At 45.4% G+C, this 22,193-nt stretch overlaps 1 protein-coding gene across 1 annotated transcript in view; it reads right to left on the bottom strand.

The window, feature by feature from the left end:
* Positions 1-22,193, bottom strand: part of LOC112408739 (transmembrane protein 132D) — a 651,963-nt gene that overhangs the window by 419,396 nt on the left and 210,374 nt on the right. The window lies entirely within an intron of this gene.

Below are 22,193 nucleotides of genomic sequence, written 5' to 3'. Positions count from 1 at the left end.
TTCATATTCTGTACACAGAAGCCAGGGGCATCCTTTGAAAATACACCAGGCCGTGCTATGGCCGGATCCAAGCCACCAATGGCCTCCCACATTGCTCAGAGTGAAGTCAAGGTCAAGGTCAAGGTCTCTCCTGCACCTTCACTGGCCCCCATGTTCCTGCCCATCCCCGCCCCTCTGACCACGTTCTTCCCTCTTGTTCTCACTCCAGCCACAACTGCCTCCTTGAGTTCTCCAAGCCAAGACATGCTGCTCTCCAAGCCATGGCCACAGTTGGTCCCTCTGCCCAGAGTGCTGTGACCCCACCTCTGCCAGCTCTGCCCATCAAGGAGGGCTTCCCTGTCCAAACAAGGAGCAGTCACCCCCCTCCCACCACCCCAACCCTCTTATGCTGCTGTAGTTCTCTCCAGATCACTTAGTGCTGCCTTAACACGGAATGTGTCAGGGAGGAAGAGAGTTTCCCCACCGCTTTTAGGTTCTTCTGGCTGGTCAAGTCCAGCAAGAAAATGATCCTTAGAACCAAGGACAGGAATATAAGGGAGAGGTGACACTTCAAAGTAGGAGACCCTCATTACACTGAAACCTGAGATCACTGAATATGTCTTAGTATATGTTACCACCCTTCTGCTGATTTCAAGAAGCGCCATGCCAGTCCTAGTTGGACCTCATAAGATCAAACACTCTCCTGACCGCTGTGAAGGAAGAGCTAGTGAGGTAAAGTCTGACGTCTATTCAAAGAATGAGGAAGAAGGCAGTCTTCACCCCCTCCCCACTTTCCTCTGATTATAACAACGTAGCCTGTTTAATTCTCGGGGCAAAGCCCCCTCTCCTACCCCCTTGTATCCGTCACAAGCATCCTGTATGAATAAATCTATTTCTTGCTTATCACTTTGTCTCTCGCTGAATTCCTTCTGTGCTGAGACACAAAGAACATGAGCTTCAGTAAGTCCAGACACCAGGTGAGTGAGTCTAATTAAAAGACTGTGGGTTCGGGCTTCCCTGGTGGCGCAGTGGTTGAGAGTCCACCTGCCGATGCAGGGGACGCGGGTTCGTGCCCCGGTCTGGAAAGATCCCACGTGCCACGGAGCGGCTGGGTCCGTGAGCCATGGCCGCTGAGCCTGCGCGTCCGGAGCCTGTGCTCCACAACGGGAGAGGCCACAACAGTGAGAGGCCGGCGTACAGCAAGAAAAAAAAAAAGACTGTGGGTTCAAGTCCCAATCTGAGGTGCAACATGGCCAAAGGCGTCACCTTAAATACGATCCTCAGCTAAAGACAAAAGAGGATGCGGGGATGGCGGTTTAGGATCTCAGAAATGAGAAAGGCAATTGACACAGAGATGGAAGAGCAAGTGTTTGGTGAACGAATGTGCTCTGGGCCAGGAAGAGACCATGGAACACAGAGTGGACCCCATCCCTCCCTCATCACACCAAGCCCGTATTCTTTAAAGATCTCTGGTGGTCGCCCTGTTCCCAGCTACACCCCTCGATCTAAATTATTTTAGGCAGTTAAGTCGGGGGGGAGTTTCTTCCTGAGTCTTTTGGGTCTTGATTGTTTTTAGCTGGAAAAAATCTGCCTTCCAAAGAGGCATCTGGGGCTGCCAAGTGTTGTTCCCCTGCAAATGCTTTCACGTCTTTATTTTCGCTCTCTCTCCACTAGAAGGTACATCTCTCGAGGCAGGGACTTTGCCTATCTCTTCACCGTTGCATCCCCACTGGCCACGACCGCGGGCTTGGCACCATGTCTGTACTCAAGAAATGATGCTCATGAACGAGGCCCCTGACCCCCGGCTTTAGCATCGTATTAAAGTTAGCCGATGCTCGCGGGTACCAGGCACGGTCCCCAGTCTCTCAAACATTCGCACATTAGATCTTCCAACTACGTGAGGTAGGTTCATTATCCCATTTACCAAGAAAGAGTCTGAGGCCCAGAGAGGCAAGAAAATGTGCCAGAGGACACACAGCTGCTTGACAGAGGCAAGCTGTGAACCCAGGTGGTCTGGGTCCAGGGCGCCTGGGCATACCTGCTCACAGCCACTCCTGCTGAGTGCTGTTATTTTATTTATCTATTTATTATATTTGTCTATGCCCAGCACCCACTTGACTTTTCGGAAAAGTGAAGAAGGTTGTACTTTCTCTGACTTAAAACCCTGAAAGGTCATCCATCCTCGGTGAGGGAGGGGACTTCTCCTTTTCTCAGAAAGAGATGCACTGGGTCCATGGAGAATGATCTCGGTTTAGATACACGCGCTGAGCCCAGCGAAGGCGGAAATGTTGGGAAAGGAAGTCTGCTAGACACTGGGGGGAACACCTGCCACCAAGGAAGGCAGGCTGTGCTCTCAGAGGTTCAGTCCTGGATGGGAGGCAAGGACCAAAGACCTGCAGATCCATTAAAAATGGCTGCGACCCTGGGACACTTCAGAGCTGTCAGCACACAGGAGATGCTCTATATGCAAACGTAGGGGAGTCCTTGAAAATCTTAACATATCATGTGGGAAACTGAATGTGAATAAACTGGGGGGAAAGTAAACCTAGGAAAAGGTTCAAAGGTCCGACACTGAAATGGTTCTCTGATGTTCCACATCCTATATCCTGGGGCAGGTCCAGCTTTTCAAAATATAGAAAAAAAAAAAAAAACCCAGCTAATCCCCCACCTCCCTCAGGTGGGAGAGGACCCATAACTATACCCGCCAATAGGGCTTGCTTTCTTCTCTGCACTCCTCCACTAAAGGTTATTATAAATATCAGAGCCACTGGCTATTTCTATAGTGGAGACATGCCTGCTTTATCTCCCCACACCCCTGTCTTATCTGTGTGGTCCCAGTGGAGCTGTCAATCATGGTGCCCTACCGGCTAGCTACAGGCATGACCATGTGACACAGGACGGCCAATTAGAATAACCCATTCTCATTGCCATGGTGCTTGGCTAGGGCATGGACAGATGACCCAACCTAGGATGGTAAGAGCCCTCCTTTGGACTCTGTCACAGCCAGTGGGGTAAACCTGGCTTTGGGCGGGGGCACTGAGGAATAAAAGTTAAGGCTGGAGTAGGCATCTTTCCAGGATATACGGCGCAATATAAGTTCGTCAGCAATAGAGGAAAATGAAAACAACACACAGAGGAAATCAGAGCTGAGAGGAAGGTAAGAAGGAGAGAGACTCTAATGGGAGCACTTGACTAAGTGGATCCCGCTGTCCAGGAAGCCAGAAGCATGCTTTTTGCTTAAACCGGTTGGACTTGGGTTTTCTCTCTTATTTAACAACAACCAAGTGAGAGAGTGGCATGGACACACATACACTACCAAACGTAAGGTAGATAGCTAGTGGGAAGCAGCCGCATAGCACAGGGAGATCAGCTCCGTGCCTTGTGACCCCCTAGAGGGGTGGGATAGGGAGAGTGGGAGGGAGATACAAGAGGGAGGGGATATGGGGATATATGTATACATACAGCTGATTCACTTTGTTATAAAGCAGAAACTAACACAACATTGTAAAGCAATTATACTCCAATAAAGATGTTTTAAAAAAAAAAGAAAACAACCCAAAAAATCCCTAACTACCAATTTTAAGTAACATTTTCATGTTATTGTGTTGTCTTCCTTGCTGGATTCTCAGCTCCTTACAAAGCAAGAAACTCAAACAGACATTTGTCTATATCTCTCCACCTCAACCCCAGCACACAGCACAATTTCCTGCCTACAGGGCATCATTAAATAAAATATTTGGTTGAATAATCCAATACGTGAATGAGCTCATCATATCCCCTTGCCTTTATCGTATCTTGCTTTCCTGGAAAATCACGTAGCAGAGAATATATAATGTTTAATTATAAAGCATGTCAAAGTTTATTTAATTTTCATCTCTTGATGGACATGTAGCTTGTTTCTACTTTTTCAACTTTACTACAATACTATTACAATTATCCTTCTCCATGTCTTCTAGGGGCTGATGCAAACATTTCTCTATAAAAATGAATTCTACGACCACAACAGCTATAAGCCTTCAACTTTCCTTTAGGGTCCTGGCAGGAAAAAGCTGGAATATCCAAACGGAACACTGAAAAGCGTTTTATGAAGAGCCTCTTCACAGAGATGTGGATGAGATTGAGAAAAAGCTATATGGGCCAGCGAATCACTCTGGGACAAGGAGCTTTGTAGAGCCCAAAGGGACAAAGGGAGGGCACAGTTACCGGGACTCCCCAAGACCAACATGAAATACCCACTGCAAACACAGAGGCTGCCAAGTAAGGAAAGCAACCGCGGTCAGCTCAGGGCCCATCGGGAGGATGACAAAGGAAAACGCCTTGGGCTCACCTTCTACCTGACCTCAGATCTCCTGCTAATGTGCCCAGTGGCTGGGCTCCCCAGAAACTAGAGGGAAAGTGAGCCCATTGGTTTACTGCATCCAGACGTCCTGTCGAGGTACAGAGCAGAGAGAAGGGAGGAGAAGGGGTGTGGCGAGGCTGAGGGGGATGCCCGTGTAACACTACTGGGAATCCTGTTATTTTCCCTAATGACGTGGGGCAGCTTCTACCCTTCCGTGCCTCACGGTACTCAGTCCCACTGCTGGTACTGGCAGATGTCTTAGCATTGGCCAACTCCATAGGTAAGGATACTGCCTCACTGGCTACTTCATTTCCCTGTTGACCATCTTTTCCCAGTCTCATGAGCTATTCCAATATCCTCTTCGGACCTGCCCGTTCATACCCTTTGCCCATGTGTCTTTTGGGTATTCGTATATTTTCCACTGATTGTGACGAGGTCTGTATGTTTTCTAGATTCTACTGAGCCCATCTTTTCAAGACCATCCAGGTCTGGCCCTGGTACCCAACGTTTTTTAAAGTTTCAAGAGAAAGATACAGAAATATAATTTTCCCCAATCAAGTGACATTATTCTTTGGACCTGTTTTCACTCTTTACAAATTACTGTTTTACTCCACCCTAGGAACCGACACTCCAAAGGTTTGTTTTTGTCGTGTCGATACCCAGAGAGCTAGTGAAGGGTAAAAACAAAAGCAGAGAAGCCAGTTCTGTCTCTAGGATCAAAATGTTCGCCTGACTCTGGTGTCCCCAGTAATGAGCACCGCCTCTGTTTCAGACTGATGTTATCTACAGTTTCTACAGATTGCTTCAGCCTGCAGACCTGCGAAGCAATTACTGTCTCCAGCAGTTAGGGTGTGGTTGAGATCCGTCACACTTTAGAAACACTAGTCAAACACGAGCTGTTTCAAAGAAAGCCCTGCACAGCAGCTGCATTATGTAAAGATGGGATTTATTACCTACAACACAATTCGTTACCGTACACCCACAGGAATTTCCAACCCCCTCTACTTGTGCGGTTGCCTTTAAACAACACCTACTCAGAGGGGGTATGTGAAGTCTCAATTTCGGATGTTTCACGATGATTGCAAATTACATAAATAACTCTGTCTAACTTTAAACAACCTAACTTGGAGAACCGCTCTTCCTGTCAAAAAGGATATAATTCACTGTAGCTGTAAGTGGTCCGTGACTATCATAAACGTATCAACTTACACTTGTTTTTCCACTTGTGTTTCCTCGGAATGGAATTTTAATCAGTATTAGGCTGAAAACAAAAAAGCTCCATGGTCTATTAACTCCGAGAAACACTGAGTTAAATAAAGCTAAACAGGTCTCTCCTCTGTGTGCCTTCTCAGAGGCCCCAGTGGTGCAGGGCTTTGAGATACTCTGGCTGGGGGTAGATCCAGGATACAGTGTTCTCCAAACCTATTTCATGATAACCTGAGTTACGGGCTGTATGTGTTCCCCTCAAATGATTTTAGAATACCAGCTTCCAGCAGTTTCAGGAAACTTTGATCAGGAAAGAATCAGCTGTTGCTATTTATATTATGTTTCAAATTTTGCTGAGTTTCTGAAGGACAGGTCCAAGAGAGGCTACAGTGATACCGCAGAGGGCAGGAAGGGTGGATGGACAGAAAGTCTGCTCAGGCGTGACCCCTGGATGCCACCGGATGTCTTACCAGTGGGTGGAGTTGGCTGTATCACAGACAAAATGGTTGTTAGGCTGAGAGCCTTGGCCAGTCATTCATACATATTTTCCTTCCTTCAAGAAATACATATTGAGCACCTACTACATGCGAGGAACTGTGCTCGGCTTTCGGGATTCAGCAGTAAACAAGAAGGACGTGGTCTCCAGCTTTGTGGAGACATACAACAGGCAAGTAGATAAAGAAGCGAACAAGGCAGTTGCAGAAAGTGATTCGTGTCACTAAGGAAAACGCAGAATGAGGATACCGGGTGTGATCACACTCTCACCTCGCCTCTCTCATCTTCTAGTGAAATTTCTTCACTCACTTCCTACCGTCTTTAGAAGAAAGGCAGAATTCCTTACGGTGGTCAACAGACCGCATGGGGTCTTGCTTCTAGCACATTTCTGTTTTTATCCATTCCTCTCTCTCTCACACACACACCTTCTCTGTCTCTCCCTCCATCCCTCCTTCTGTGCCAGCCAAACCCAAGCCCACCTACTAATCCTCTGCTCCCATCACAGTGCCTTTGCATGTGCCGTGTCCTCCATCTGGCATATTCCTCCCTCCTCTCTCCCCCTAAATAGGCTCCTTATCTTTCAGATCTTGCCTAGAGCATCTCTGCCCCCAGGGCAGCTTCTCTTCACGCTCCCTGAACCTTCTCAGAGTATCAGGTAAGGCTCCTTGGTGGCACTTACCACAATTAGAATGGGGATTTCTATTTACCATGTCCCTCGTTCTACCCCTTGCGCCTAGAGCAGCGCACGATATAAAGTTATGCTGGACAAGTTTCTGATGAATGAATCCATCAAAGCTCAGTTCACCTGTCTTCTTCAACCCCCTTCTTCCACCTGGAAGACATCATCCTCAATCCCCTTAATTTACCTCCACCTCTTCCATCGTATCCATCTGCCACCTTCTTGCCTCCAGTTACTGAAGCTCATGTCTTATGTTTCCTATGACTTTATTTGTGCTCTTGTATTTTACTTAGGAGTTCGGTCCCCCAGTGAATGCATAAGAAAGAAAAATTGTACAATCAAAATCATCCTTGAAAATCCCTCCCCCCCACAAGGTCAGTATTTATGACTTTGTACACAAACCTGTGACCGTATACTGTCTCTCAGTGTGGCCACAGAGAAGGGGCAGACTGCTGTATTTTGGTAGAGCACCAGATGGTATAGCGTGGCTCCTGTTGAGGAGACACTTTGTATAAAAATATGGGCACAAATAGTTGAGCGTTTGAAGTTAGCTAACTGTTTATTTGGTAAAAGTGAAATGTATTCAAGGGGGAGGGGCACATGAGGGGTATGGAATTCAGAGATACAGACTATGTATTTTATTAAACTACATATAAAATAGATAAGGGCTTCCCTGGTGGCGCAGTGGTTGAGAGTCCGCCTGCCGATGCAGGGGACACGGGTTCGTGCCCCGGTCCAGGAAGACCCCACATGCCGCGGAGCGGCTGGGCCCGTGAGCCGTGGCCGCTGAGCCTGCGCGTCCGGAGCTTGTGCTCCGCAGCGGGAGAGGCCACAACAGTGAGAGGCCCGCGTACCGCAAAACAAAATAAATAAATAAAATAAAATAGCAACAAGGATATATTGTACAGCACAGGGAATTATTGCCATTGTCTTGTAATACTTTTAATGGAATATAATCTATAAAAATACTGAATCACAACGCTTTACACCTGAAACTAATATAATACTGTAAATCAACAGTACTTCCATTCTTAAAAGTGCCGTGTACCCTTGAAGAGCAAGATTTGTTTCTGATTTATCTTTGGATCTAGACAGCAACTGAAAAAGAGCTTTGCACACAGCATGCAGTTAATGCGTATCTGCTGGGTGGCTGGTTACCTAGTTTGTCAAAAGTGGCGTATTTTGATACATACCAAATACACAAAAAGCGCTTGCATGTGAGGTCGGCATGAAGATTTTCCAGATGTTCCCGTTGGCCTGGGAGCTCGGGTTTATGCCTGTTGTCTAGATATAATAATGGGTACTGTCTATTTTCAATTGAAAAGTGCTCTGGTTTGGAACGTAAATTATATGTGGCATGCGTGTGTTCGAGAAGAACAGACATATGGAAACAGTGCAGCTCAATGGTTTATGTCTGGAGTTCAGGGCAGTAGACACAGAGAACGAAAGATAAGAGGAAAATCCTGCAAAGGTTCAGAAGACATCCAGGAATCAGATGGGGAAACCAGGAATATGAGGACTGCAGAGGCTGTTCCTTCTTTGTACAGGGATTGTCGCAGAATAAACAAAAGGGGTCAGAACATTTCCTGTGTCACAGAGAAATGAGGTCTCTCGGAACACTGCTAGTAAGGAAGTACTTAAAACATTGAAAGAAAGCAAACAGAGACGGGGCTCTTAGCCAGACCCAGTAATTTCCACCTAATCTGTCGTTCTAGTGATCACAGTAGTTCTCAATGATAAGTGATACTTACTGAAAGCTCATGACGTGCCAAGCCACATGGTGAATCCACCCCAGGCCTATTCTTTTACAATGACTACATGGGGTACAGCCCTATAGTTATGATCATTATACCCATTTTATAGATGAGAACACTGGGGCTCAGAGATGTTCATCAACTTGCCCAAAGCCACCAGAGTAGGAGGTGGAAAAGCCGGGATTCAACCCAGGGCTGTGATGTCAGAACCTGCTTCCTTCAGGGCTCCTCTACACGTGCTCCTGGATAGAGGTGAAAAGCTCTGCACAAAAGCCCTGCACTGTCCAGTACCATCCCATGAGAATGAACAGAAAGCAACAAAGTCCAGCCTTAAGAGTGAAGGCTTCAGCCAACCATCCAAAGGAGCAGAAAGGGTTTTCAACATACCTCACAAACCTCCAAACCAACAGAAGCAACGGATTCAGACATGGCTTTTGAAACACGTTACCTATGAGCAACTTCACGTCGTGACGACGACGACGGAGGGAGATTCTGAACGTCCAAACTGAGTGTTTAGAAGCACACACTTAGAAAAGCAAACAGGTTCTCGAGGAGTGAAGCAAAGGGGCTGGGGAGGAGATCACAGACCTGATGATCCCTGGTGAGGCATCTGACAAACTTTAGCTGGGAGAAGACCATTTGGAGACAAAATGAGACGTCAGGATTCTGCAAAGTCTTGCCTCCCAGACACATGAACCTTCATCGAAGAGCTGCATTCAGAAAGTTCGTATCTTTCTGACTGACAATTGGAAAGGATGCGAACTTTGTGAGCAATGCCATTCTAAGGAAGAATCCCTTGTTAATAGTTGTGACTGTGACTTGTGGACGAAGAATGTCACAGCCTGCTATTTTGGTAAACAAAATATGTTGTGGCCATAAAGCTATTAGTCTCAGCAGCAAGCCCCCTACACCATGGTGTGCCCGGAGGGGAATTCAAGATGAAGAAAAACAGGATAATGGCCCTACAGAATTAAGGTGCGTATCAAAGGAACGATTTCAACAAGCCCAGACTCTTGCATCTCCCCATTGTCAATGAAAAATTAATCAGCTGGGCTTCCCTGGTGGCGCAGTGGTTGAGAGTCCGCCTGCTGATACAGGGGACACGGGTTCGTGCCCCGGTCCGGGAAGATCCCACGTGCCGCGGAGCGGCTGGGCCCGTGAGCCATGGCCGCTGAGCGTGCGCGTCCGGAGCCTGTGCTCCGCAACGGGAGAGGCCACAACAGTGAGAGGCCCGCGTACCGCAAAAAAAACAAAATTATGCTGCTTTGGGGAGCAGAAACGGTGTCTGGGTAAAAGGACTTGAACCTCCTGGGCATCTCGTGCTGCTCCTTCCTTGAAATCTTTGCGTTTCCAAAGCCAAGTCTACAGCTGTAATAAAATGTCGCCCCGTAACGTAGCTCTCTTGTTGCATTTACATAACTTAGACTGAATTACGAAAGAGAACATTTCTAAACCTTCTGTCTGATGGCGATCCTCACCTTCCCCCATGGTCCCAACAACCACGTACCTGGCTGTGGCATGTATATTATTTGCCTAAAAATGTTGGTGGCTGAGGTCTCGTGTCATTTCATCTCTGCGATATCGCTATAAGAGGAAGTCCTAAAAAAAAACCTAAACAAACAAATGCAAATGGAAAAGAGATTGCCCCACAGAGAGATGGAGGTGAACAGGGGCAAAGCGGCCTCAGAAAAAGGAGAAGTAATGCAGGTGAGTCACCTGTCTGTCCCCACGACCTCGGTTCCTGGCAAGCACCCTCCATCTCAGTAAATACCTTCCCTACTCTACCATCTTCACTCCAAGCCACAGCTAAAGTTGAAACCATCGGTCAGAAGCAAGTACTTCGTCTTCATTTGATGGCACGGGGCTCTCATCGCTCGGAATCAAAGCAAGTTTTCATTGATTACATTAGGCAGAGATGACAGTTAAATATCTGGAGAAATAGTCTGTCAACACACAGCATCGTGTCCACATTCCCGATCTGGTGATTCCCCGGCGTGTGCCCAGGGGATGAGCAAGTATCTTTGTACAGATGCAGGCTGAGTGTGTGTGTGAGAGAGTGAGAGAGAGACAGAAAAGAGGAGGAAAGCGCAGTGGGGGAGATGGCCTGGATTCAAAAGTCAAAAGTGTTAAAAAGAAAAACACAAGCCCAAGATGGAGTCACATATGTGAGGCCACCGAACTGGGGCTTAATATCTAATACACCTCATTGAAGCTTCAGCCTCCAACAATGTAGCCTTAACCGGTCGGTCAGGAATTTCCTGGTCAGCACCAATGAGGTCACCTATCACAAGGGCCCTCTCCATCCCCTGAAGGAAGATAGAGTATCTGACACATAGACCCCTTCCTTCCCTCACAGGTAGGTTACCTAACCCCAAAATAATCTTTTTTAAGACCTCTTTGTCTTGCCTTTAAAAGCCTCTCCCTTTCTGTAGACCTCTAGAGATGCCCTCTCCTCGCTAGATGGAAGGCTGCCCCATTCATGAATCGTTCAATAAAGCCAATTCGATCTTTAAAATGTACTTGGCTGAATTTTTTTTTTTTAACAAAAGTGACATCTGAATCTCCTTTACATTCAGGGTGAACTTTTTCTCCACTTTTTGGCAATCGTAGACCATGTCAAGACTAAGGATAAATGAGGACCAGACAGTTACAACACAGCTTTGCATTTATAAAGTACCCATAATGAGAAGTGACTTAAAGATGCCATAGACATAAAACTGCTGGGTACCAAATCCCCCAACACTGACACACACACAATACTGCCACATATATTTGTCAGCACTAAATGGAAAAACACACACGGGTCAAATTTCCAAAGCAAAGATGACTCAGGTGTACATAACCGCTCTAAATGCTTTGGATAAAATCCCCACATCACCCTACAATAGCCTTTTTTCTCAAAAAGCTTTGATTTAACTAAAATAGCCTTTTAGGTTAAGCTTATTCCTTCCCTACGCAAGTGACCCAGGAATTTGTTCAGTTAGTCACACTGTATTCCAATCTAGACTTTTTCTCTAAACTTTACACTGAAAAATGCATTTGTGAACCTGCTTTTCTCTTGGATTTTCATAAAGGGAATTATTTGAATACCTTGGGGAGATCATTATTAGGAAGTTTCCTAAGTTTTCTTTTTTTCTATAAAGAAACCATGGATTAAACTGATAACCACTCTTCAGTTTACTTTCCACACAGATCTAAAAATTCTAGGATCAGGTTTGCAAAACCTGCGGCAGGCGTGGTCCTATGTCCATGACCCAGAGGGCTTCATGCCCGCCTCAATTGGACTGCATCTTAGCCAGGCTCCCCCGGCCTTCAGCCCTCACTGAATCTAGACAGCCTATCCATAGAGGCCCCTCCCTCCCTCTTTTAGAGCATTTACTTTAGAAACCTTGTCACCAGTAAGTTCTCTCTCTGCCCCTTTGAGGTGCTTTAAAATCTTTTAAAAAGTCTCTTGCCAGTTTTGAAACCCAGGGATGTCTTTCTCAAGGAAGGACCTGGGAGCCAGCCCTTTGAAAAGTTAACTTCAAGGGAGGCAGTGCCCTCGGCCTCCCAGTCTTTTAGGAAGGGAAGGAAAGTGGGTGAGAGCCGTGCTCTAAGTTGTCAACCTCCCTCCGGTCGGGAAGACGTGAGAAAATCTCCTTTCCTTTGGATCAAGTTGATTAGCACACGCAGCTGGCCTCAGATCTCACATCCCAGCTCTTGCAAACCCCTCTGCCCTTCTTCAGGGGAGCTGAGCTCAGACTGGGTACCTGGTCTCTCTCCTCTGCTGCAATAGCTTTGAATGAAGTCTTCCTGCTTGTTTAATTCTATCCAGTGCAACATTTTTGCTTTGATACCTGTTTTAATTCATGACTTGCTACAACAAAATTGTGATCTAAGTATTATCGTTTCTCCATTTTACAGGTAAGGGATCATGAAGGCCCCAGGTCCCACTGAGTGTGGGGTCGTGAAGGCCCCAGGTCCCACTGAGTGTGGGGTCGTGAAGGCCCCAGGTCCCACTGAGTGTAACTGTTGCGAGTCAAACTCAGGCTGAGATTCAAATACCAGAGCGTACTTCTTACCCCACACAGAGTAAGGAGACATGTTTCCCTGGAAATATTTTACAGGTTAAATTTCTTAATTCTCACACTTAAGCCAACTCCTTCACTGTAAGTGCTGATGGCCACTTCTCTTCATTTGCAAAATTCGAGGTGAAAAAAAAAAATCAATATGAACTATGAATCTGCCATGCCTCTACTGAAAAGACCCTGAAACCGTTCTGTTGCTTTCTGGAGACTTTGAGAAAAGGGCTGAGTAGGATACCGCTTCTCAAATAACTTCTCTGTACCCAAAATGACACAGGGGTCAGCCCGCCAGCCAGGTACTGGAAGACGTTCTCTATGCACCCATAGACATTTCAAAGCGACACGGTACACCTAAAAGAAGATGGCGGAATAGCTAGAACCTTGTGTCCTTACTTCTTTCATTAATTTGATCTTACACCATGATCTTGATTTCAGAACAGTGGAGTGCCCTGCATGAAACATCTCCAGTGAGTGAGATTCAGACTACAAAGTTACCTGCAATTCCCAGTCCTCCTGTACCCCTGTTTGTAAATTCCATGAAGCTGTACATTGTTCTAGAAGAAAATGAATCATCTGAGGTCGAGGATGATTTCTCCTGTGATGTCAGGGGGGCAGGAGTCAGCTCCATGTCGCACGGGAAGCCAGACTTGCTGCCTAATGGCTGATAAATAACCCCCAACCTTCACCCATAAAAACTGGGACACACGCGGGGTAGGAAGGGCAGTGTTCTAGGTTCAGCCCAACCACCTGGATGATTCTGTGAAAAGAGGTGATGCAAAGACCACACGCGGAATTGTGAAATGAAATTTCCTTTTTCACTGCCAAACATTTAACAAAAAATATTGTTCCTGAACCACTGAAGGCATATGGAAAATGGAAGTATCGAATCTTTTAACAGTCGTGGATACTATCGGCACCTCTTTATAGACTGTGTTCTCGGCTCTGGCAGGGGATTTATCAGCCTCACAGGCGTGACGCTTCTGAGCATCATTCCCGGGTAAGCATAATGTGACAAAGGGTCTCTGCAGTTACGTGTCTAAAAGGTAATTAGCGCTGAAGGCGTCCACGCTGCTTCCTCATTTAGCACGGCAAGTTTGCAGGCGCCTTAGATTAAGCGGAGATCCACGGAGCCCTGGGAAAACCAGGCGTTCCCGATGGCAAAAACAAGACCCAGGGGTGATATCTGCAAAAGAGGATGCATTTCTAATCATCAAATTCTTGGAGCAAAAAGTCCACCACGAATGGACTTCAATTTGAGTTGGCAGTTTCAATACTGTATGAAAAGTAATAACTGTGAGAGACACTAGCCCTCAGGAAACACTTATTTCTACTGTTTCAATATGTACCTGCACAGAATGTTCTTCTTGTAGCTCCCGCTCATTTATCCCACTTGATAGCCCTCTGCCCACCTCACTGCCCCGGAAGCTTAGACTACTGGCAGAATATCCCACCTGGAGTCCATCTTTGCACACCGGCTGCTCTAAAGAACATTTTCTACAGGGCAAGCGGCAAGCCACATCCTAAAAAACGTAAATCACAAAGAACTAAAAATAGAGTTGCCATATGATCCAGCAATCCCACTCCTGGGCATGGATCTGGACAAAACTATAATTTGAAAAGATACATGCATGCCAATGTTCACTGCAGCACTATTTACAATAGCCACAACATGGAAGCAACCTAAGTGTCCATCACGGATGAATGGATAAAGAAGATGTGGTATATACACACAGTGGAATATTACTCTGCCATAAAAAAGAATAATATAATGCCATTTGCAGCAACATGGATGCAACCAGAGATGATCATACTAAGTGAAGTAAGTCAGACAAAGACAAATACCATATGATGTCACTCATATGTGGAATTTAAAATATGACACAAATGAACTTATCTATGGAACAGAAACAGAATCAGGGACATAGAGAACAGAATTGTGGTTGCCAAAGGGGAAGGGGTTAGGGGAGGGATGGATTGGGAGGCTGGGGTTAGCAGATGTACGCTTTTATATATGGAATGGATAAACAACAAGGTCCCACTGTATAGCACAGGGAACTATATTCAAAATCCTGTGATAAACCATAATGGAAAAGAATATAAAAAAGTATGTATATATATATGTATAACTGAGTCACTTTGCTGTACAGCAGAAATTAACACAACATTGTAATTCAACTCTACTTCAATAAAAATAAAGTTAAAAAAGCCCAATCCGGGCTTCCCTGGTGGCGTAGTGGTTGGGAGGCCGCCTGCCGATGCAGGGGACGCGGGTTCGTGCCCCGGTCCGGGAAGATCCCACGTGCCGCGGAGCGGCTAGGCCCGTGAGCCATGGCCGCTGAGCCTGCATGTCCGGAGCCTGTGCTCCGCAACGGGAGAGGCCACAACAGTGACAGGCCCGCGTACCGAAAAAAAAAAAACCCTAATCCACATCACCTCCTGCATTTCACGTGATTTCCAATGAAGCCATCGAGAGCCATCAGGAAATTCTACAAAGCTCCACTGTGTCCTGGCTCAAGTGAGTTTCATCCGGATGGGCCTCATGTGGCCACAGACTCTCAGACCCCTCCCTCCCCTGCACTTGCTCCGCCTGGGCCCCGGTGACACGAGCACTACAGCACCCACCTGAAGAGCTACTGTCATAACATCTGGAGCCGAGCTGGGGGCGGTGGCAGCTGAGACTCATTCCACTGCCCTTATCTTTCAGATGAGTTCAAGCAGCTTGGAGTATGCTTTTCCTTGTACAATAGCAAGTCCAGCAGCAGTGACTTTTAAGAGCCCATTATTCTATTTTCAGATTTTAACCGTGCAAATGTCTCATTGCAGCTCATTTTGTGGCTTACTGAGCTGTGTTATATCATGAAGATTCTCCAAGTACAAACTGAACATGTCTCAGAGGACAATATTACAGCTCCATCCCACCTTAAACCAAGCAGAAAATCCAGTGGTTTAGAGGTGTGGGGATGGCAGGATTGCTAACAGACAGAGGAGATGCTGGCCGGGAGGGCTAAGGCTACATGATCTGAGATTAACTGGGCAGCTCTGAATGGAAGGGGTCTCTGTTGTCAGAGAGAGAGAGAGAGAGAGAGAGAGAGAGGGAGGATGGAAACAGGTGAGATTTCATCATAGACTTTGAACAGTTACAAAAGCAAATGCATTAGTTCATCTCCTTTAACCAAAGAAAATACTCCCAAGTTCCACTTTCTGTGATTGCTAAAAACAAACTCATCAGAACCCAAGCAAGAGAAGGCAAAAGGCCCTCATACACAGCAAGTGTTGTTATGGATGTCAGCCCTAGAAATGACACAGGGGCTGGTTCGTGTCCAAAAGAAAGAACAGCCCCCGGGAGGAAGTACAGTAAATCATTGATTGTAGCCAGTCACTGCTTTACAGATGCCCAGACCAACCAGATGAACTCTCTCACTCCATCCTTTGACTGTTTCCACTTCTGACCCCTGGGTCCAGCTTATCCTGTATTCTCTAACCATCCAAACTCAGGCCAAGCTTCCAGCCCCCAGCTTGGCAACCAAAGCTCTCTGCGAGATGGATTTGTCCCTAATAGGCTCCATGGTTTGGGATCGGCTACCGTGCTCTGAGCTTCGTTTCCTTCAACTACCAGAAAATGTAGAATTTGGACAAGAACTGCGTATTTCATACCTCAGGTATTCAGGTAGACCCTTCGTGACTTTTTTCGGAATGTATATACCACCAATCTTGTTACAGACTAAAGACTGTCCTTTTTTAATCATTTATTTTATTTATTTATTTTTTGCTGCATTGGGTCTTCATTGCTGCATGCAGGCTTTCTCTAGTTGAGGCGAGAGGGGGCTACTCTTCGTTGCGGTGTGTAGGCTTCTCATTGCGGTGGCTTCTCTTGTTGCGGAGCATGGGCTCTAGGCGCACGGGCTTCAGTAGTTGCGATATGTGGGCTCTGTAGTTGTGGCTCGCGGGCTCTAGAGCCCAGGCTCAGTAGTTGTGGCACACGGGCTTAGTTGCTCCGTGGCATGTGGGATCTTCCTGGACCAGGGCTGGAACCTGTGTCCCCTCCATTGGCAGGTGGATTCTTAACCATTGCGCCATCAGGAAAGCCCTAAATACTGTCCTTTAAATCAATTCACTTAAAAAAATACATTTATTTTGAAAAGAAACCTCCTGTTATTACTGTAAACTGAACCCCATTAGCACTCTAGAAAAAGTCTTAGTTTGGTGACGGTATGTCTTTGACACCTATCTTTGCTGAAATCAGAAATTTTCAAGAGTTAGAAACATGTCAAACACATTCTGACTGCAACTGAGAATTTCTCCTTGATATTACCAAAATGACTCACAAATAATTCGAAAAGGAATTTCTTTCTCAACTTTGGGCTCACATATTATGTGTGCTGAGTCACTGAACCACCTAAGATCATTTCACACACCCTGATGAAGGGGTTGGCAATCTACAACCCATCCATCCAATCCTGCCCACCGCCTGCTTTTGTAAAGAGTTTTATTGGAACACAGCCCAGGACAGTCATTTATGTATTTTTTGTGGCTGGTTCCTCTATACAGCGGAAACTTGAGTAGTGACACCAGAAACTGTATGACCCACAAAGCGAAAAATATTGACTATCTGGCTTTTTACGGAATATGTTTGTCCACCCCTGCACTAGTGGATGTATGAATTCTTAGAACATCACTGTGTCCATGAAGCTTCTTTCCTGAGTGCATAAAGCTCCTTCCGGGCTTCCCTGGTGGCGCAGTGGTTGAGAGTCCGCCTGCCGATGCAGGGGACGCGGGTTCGTGCCCCGGTCCGGGAAGATTCCACATGCCGCGGAGCGGCTGGGCCCGTAAGCCGTGGCCGCTGAGCCTGTGCTCCGCAACGGGAGGGGCCACAACAGCGAAAGGCCCGCGTACCGCAAAAAAATAAAGCTCCTTCCCTTTGCTTCTCAAACACATTTCTGTTACAGACTCATCACTGCCTTAATCATTCGTCCATGCATCTTGTGGCTTTAATTGACTATCAGCTCCATGAAGGCAAGAAGGACTCAGAAAGAACGTTACTTTGGAATCAGAGAGCCTGAAGTTGTGAACACAGACAGGTGACTAACCCTCAGGAGATACGGTCTGGTTCCTTCTCACGAAAGGAGGAATTATAATACCTATTATGACAATTAAAGAATAATAAAGGTTCAGAGAAAACTCTAATTCAAAAAGATACATGCACCCCAATCCCAATGTTCACCGCAGCACTATTAAGTGTCCACTGCAGCAACTTAAGTGTCCACTGACAGACACTATGGATAAAGAAGGTGTGGTACATGTATACAATGGAATACTACTCGGCCATAAAAATGAATGAAATAATGCCATCTGCAGCAACAGGGATGGACCTAGAGATGATCATACTAAGCGAAGTAAGTCAGAGAGAGAAAGACAAATATCATATGATATCACTTGTAAGTGGAATCTAAAAAGTAATACAAATGAACTTCTTTACAAAACAGAAACAGACTCACAGACACAGAAAACAAACTTACAGTTACCAAAAGGGAAAGCGGGGGAGGGAGGAGGGGTAAATTAGGAGTTTGGGATTAATACACGCACACTATATAACACAGACAACCAACAAGGACCACTGTATAGAACAGGGAACTCTCCTCAATATCTTATAATAACCTATAGTGGAAAAGAATCTGAAAAAGAACATATATATCACTGAATCACTTTGTGATACACCCAAAACTAGCACACACTGTAAATTAACTACAATTCAATTAAAAATGGTTTTAAAAAGAATGATATAGGTAAACCACCAAGCACATCCTATCACACTCAATGCATATTGAGACTAAATGAATGGAAAAAAACCATCAATCAACGTATTTTTAACACACTGATTTTTCTCTTCATTCCAATTTAAAGCCCTCAGATCTATTAGTAATTATACCCAATCAACGTTAGCCTCGTCCTCTAGGGTTACAATGTCCAATAAGGTAGACGCTACTCAATGAGATGCAGGCCTCTTCTTAACTGAGCTGTGCAGTGGGTGTAAAACCTGCACTGGATTTCAAAGCCAAGTACAAAACAGAAGACTGTATCATGAATATTTGTATGCTGATTATATGTGGAAATGACCATAATTTGTATTTCCTGGATTAGATAACCCATTTTATTAAAATTCATTCATGCTGTTTCTTTTTATTTTTTAGCATGGCTACTAGAAATTTTTTTCTATTTATTGACGTATTTATGTATTTAATGGGAGCATATCTGATTTACAATGTTGTGTGCGTTTCAGGTGTACGGCAGAATGATTCAGTGATACATATACGTGTATCTATTCTTCTTCAGATTCTTTCCCCATGTAGGTATTACAGGGTACTGAGTTGCATTCCCTGTGCTGTACAGTAGGAAATTCTAAATTCTATACGTGACGCACACTTGTGGCTCACATTGTATTTCTCGCGGCCACCACTGCTCCACAGTTGACAAAGTGCATTTCTCCTTCATTGTTCACCACTACCATTGAGCAGTAATGACCTTGCCCATCTTGCAGAGGAGGAGACTGGGTGTCCAAGAGGCTAAGTATTCTGTCTTGAGGGGGACTTGCTCATAACTGCCGGTGCCTGGACGCCCACTCCTAACCTGCCTACCACATAACCAAGCCTCTCTTGATCATAATGGTCAGCTAGGGCTTCTTACATCTCTTCATATCCACGTAAGGGAGCGGCAAAGACTTTTGTATCAGGAAATATTTCAGGAATACAAAAGACGTTGCTGTATTAGAGTCAACATCCATATGGACACTACCCAGTTTAAGAGGTAGACACTCTTCCCAGACCCCACGGGACTCTCTCCTTCCCTCAGAGGAACTAATACCACGAACTTGCATTTATCGCCATGAACTTGTGTTCATCATTCCTAGGTGTGTTTTTATACAAATGTATGCATATAAATATACTTATATTTACAGAAACATGCATATACACACATGCACATATGCACAGATATATATACACATATATTACACGTAATATATATGCATATGTTTTTAATATATATGTGTGTATATTACACGAGCCACAGTACTACTTTGCTTGTTTTTCAAATTGCTACAGGATCACATCATGACTTTTCAAAACTTGCCTTAGTTGCTGACTGTCTGCGTTTTGGGGGGAATTTGTGCATTTTGATGCATAAGCGCTACTTTTTAAACTCACGTCCATTGCACTACCCTACGCATAAGCCACATGGTTTGTATCCAATTCTTTCCCTGATGGAAGCTCAGATGGTTTCTAATCTTTCTCTATTGCAGTGAGTGGACATCTTTGTAGCTGCCTCGGGTTTCAGATGCAGAGACCTTCAAAGGTGTCTATCTGGAAGAACTGCCAGGTCACAGAGGAAGACCCTCTACTTGGCTAAATATTGTCAAATTGCTCTCTTGAGTGGACACACCAATTTCCACGCCCACCGCCGGGGAACCGGTGTTCCCATTACCCCACCTCTCATCAGAATTCACCTTTCTGCCAATAGGATAAATGTGAAATGACATCATATACTTTGCGTTTTCCTGGTTCCTGGAGACACAGAGCATCTTATTGGCTGGTGACATTCTTTCCTCTGAGAACGGCTTATCCATGCTCTTTGCTAGACTTTCTACTGCGTTGTTTAGCTTTTCCTCACTGATTTGCATGAGATCTTAATTCTTCTGATCTTGAGTTATCCTTGGTTGTTTCAGACTCAGCCTGCTTTATGATTCTCTTGTCATATACTTTACATAGTGTGCCAAGCACAGGGCCTATGCTTGAAAAAAAAAAGGATTAATGATGAATTGTTTTCACCCTTAAGGATGTATCTATTTATGCTCAATTGTGATACATGTCGATTTTATCTGCAACATATCCTCAATGCCCTGTCTAAACAACTGTGTTTTATTAACATAGAATTTGATTTCAATGAATAATGCATCACATAAATGGGAAATTCTGCTCTAAAATTTTCATATGATACACACTTTCACTCAAATAAAATTTATTAGAATAGTGTTATAAATTTGTTTGTATAATTGGTAAACTAAAACCTCAGAATGAATTAACAACAGACTGCCAAGCAAAATGGATGAGTCCCGCCAAACCTAATGGTAAACACACTTCATATGGCCTCACTGGGGATGCTGGGAGGGGAGAGAAAACCATCTACTGTGGGCAGACATAACTCTGCAGGCCTTAGGTTCATTTTTTCATTTAATCCTCACAATAATCCTGTAAGGTAGTGTTGGAATAATCTGGGGTAGGCCGCCCCCAAATGTGCCTCGTGGCATATTATTTTGAATTAAAGTTACTTAAGAAACAGCCAAGGCAAGAGAGACGCTCTAACCTTCCATTTCTGTCTCCCTGAAGCAGAAGTAAATCTCCCATGACAGGGGATTCGCATCTGGAGGTAGAAGGACACCCTATCACCGGAGATTGGGGAATTCAGGCCAAGAAGCCTATATAAGCAAACCTTGCCGCTGCTTTAACTGACTACCCCAAGCCCCAGCTCTGTTTAGATTCTTCACCAACTGAGCACCAAAACCTAAGCTTCTTTGTCCTGTCAATGCCTCACCACCGTACTTTTTCTTCATCTAAAAAGTATAAAAGCTGCCTGCTTTGGCGACTTCTTAGGTCTCATTTCTATGAGCCTGAAGCCGAGCAGGACCCTGTGGGGCTCCTGGGCACGGAAGCCTTTCTGTGTCCCCCGTTTCTTGATTACAGGAAATAGGCTTCATTCAGCCTCCATGACCTTCCCTGAGTTCCAAAGGGCAGGTTCAAACAGTTGCTAATTAGGGAAGGGAGGGGATGCAGAGATAAGGGGGCAGCAGTCAAGAAACAATAGTGCGGCCTTGGGGCAGGGTCCTGGTTCCCCCTCGAGGGATGCACCTAGCAATAAGACACTGAGCTGTTCTGCAGATACTGAAATCCCCACCAGGTGGGAGAAGTTAACTGCATGCTGCGCACAAGCCCTAGACCCCAGACCAACTGGAACCAGAAGGTTGATGATGCCGACTCCCACTTACCTCACCACCAACCAATCAGAAGAAGGTCCACGAGCTGACCGCGCCCTCTTTGAACCGTTGCTATAAAAGTCCTCACTACCCACTCCAGGCTGGAGGACACAGTTTTCAGGGCATTAGCCCACTGTGGCCCCCTTTGCCTGGCAAAGCAATAAAGCTATTCTTTTCTCCTTCTCCCAAAACTCTGTCTCCAAGATTAATTTGGTACCAGGGTACAGAGGCCAGATTCGGCTTCAAGACCACCGTGTTGCAGGAGTAAAATTTTTTTTCTTTTTCTCCCGTTCAACTGTCTTGCATCAATTTTACTATCACTCCACCCACAGCACTCAAGACGGGTACAGGGGGGAAATTTCCCCTGACAGTGGATATTACTTTCCAGTGTTTTCAAAGGAAGAAACTAAATACTCATGGAGGATGAGGAACTTCCCTAAAGTCACACCATGAGTGATGGGGTCAGGACTCACACCCACATCTTTTATTTCTTATTCAACAAGAATTTTCTTCTAGTGCACCAGGTACTGAGTTCCAACAAGACAGATAAATGAGGGATCATCACTTAACTGGCTTCCAAATGCTTTCTCTTACGGATCCATCCCCAGATGTTGAGGATGGTAGAGGGCAGCTTGGAGCTGCATTGTCAGCTATA

This window comes from Neophocaena asiaeorientalis, unplaced genomic scaffold (assembly GCF_003031525.2).
Source record: "Neophocaena asiaeorientalis asiaeorientalis breed wild unplaced genomic scaffold, Neophocaena_asiaeorientalis_V1.1 scaffold77, whole genome shotgun sequence".
In the NCBI taxonomy this organism is placed as follows: domain Eukaryota; kingdom Metazoa; phylum Chordata; class Mammalia; order Artiodactyla; family Phocoenidae; genus Neophocaena; species Neophocaena asiaeorientalis.
The sequence above is the reverse complement of the archived record's forward strand: the minus strand, read 5'-3'. Positions and strand labels throughout refer to the sequence as shown.